The sequence below is a fragment of the Larimichthys crocea genome, unplaced genomic scaffold, assembly GCF_000972845.2.
Source record: "Larimichthys crocea isolate SSNF unplaced genomic scaffold, L_crocea_2.0 scaffold557, whole genome shotgun sequence".
Lineage (NCBI taxonomy): Eukaryota > Metazoa > Chordata > Actinopteri > Sciaenidae > Larimichthys > Larimichthys crocea.
The window spans coordinates 700-2,074 of record NW_020857290.1 but is presented as its reverse complement, the minus strand read 5'-3'; the positions used below and the strand labels follow the sequence as shown (position 1 = coordinate 2,074).

General features: G+C 39.2%; 1 pseudogene; it reads left to right on the top strand.

The window, feature by feature from the left end:
- Window positions 1-34: 34 nt before the first annotated feature.
- Window positions 35-1,375, top strand: part of LOC113745252 (adenylate kinase isoenzyme 1-like) — a 1,571-nt pseudogene continuing 230 nt past the window's right edge.

The window sequence follows — 1,375 nt, the reverse complement described above, 5'->3', positions numbered from 1 at the left end:
AACATTATTAGGTGACAACAGTTGCCATGCCAACACTGTTTGAGTAATAGCACAAACCTCCACTAAAGCAAGCACAGTGAAAACAGACTATAGTAGATCAGGCTAGCACTTTGCCCTGCAACTAAAACATGGGAAACATGTGTAAAACTGCTTCCACAGTCGACTGTCAAGATGGTTTGTTGCCAAAATCTTCTATTAGTAGATTTAACTGATTTATTTACTTACTTATGGACTCATAACTTGTTTTGCTCATTTCAGACAAACTTAAAGATGCCAAGATCATCTTTGTTGTGGGTGAGTACATTCATTTCGCACCATACAAAACATCAAAACACTAACAGCTATCCCTGATCATGCTATAATGCTTTTTTGTCTTTTCTTTTCAGGTGGGCCTGGCTCTGGAAAGGGCACCCAGTGTGAGAAGATAGTTGCAAAGTATGGCTACACCCACCTGTCATCTGGGGATCTGCTCCGTGCAGAGGTGTCTTCTGGCTCTAAGAGGGGAAAGCAGCTCCAGGCCATCATGCAGAAGGGAGAGCTTGTCCCCCTGGTAAGAGACTGGACCCCTTAAGTGTAATTTAATAATAAAAAAACAACAACATATAATAGAGTAAGAAAGGATCACTTTATACTCATCTTTATATGCTTGTGCAAGTAAGAAAGGATCACTTTATACTCATCTTTATATGCTTGTGCAATCGTTTTGTTGTGCATCAAAGTGTGTGGACAGAACAGACAAAATGGAAATATGTAAGTTATTACAATATATACAAATATAGATGGCAGTTTATTACGTACACCTACACTGTAGTTAAAATTAATGCAGTGTAGTTAACAGCCCTGCAATAAATCCTACCTTTATGAAGGTTATAATCATTTTTTAATTATTATTTTTTTTTTTTGTCAGTCTCAAAGAGGTGTTGGTTCAGCTTTATTGTCATTTTGGAGGCTGTAGCTTGTGGTGCTGTTGAAATAAATTTCATTATACCAAGAGGTATTCCTGTTATTTAGCCTGCCCTTATTGATATTAATGGTGAGGACACAATAACAGGAACACCTGTCAGTATAATAAACTGGCAACTAAGTGTATTTTCTAACAGAGGTGTCACATCATTGTGAAGGCTGATCATAATGTCTTGGGTCTGCTTTCAGGACACAGTCTTAGACATGATTAAGGACGCCATGATCGCCAAGGCTGATGTGTCCAAGGGCTTCCTTATTGATGGCTACCCCCGTGAGGTGAAGCAGGGCAAGGAGTTTGAGAAGAAGGTAGGAGAGAGGGCATGAGATGCTGGTCTATAATTCATCCCATCCCAATGAAAAAAAAACGTTAATCCATTAAACTGTCTTTGGTTCCAGATTGGCAAACCCTGCC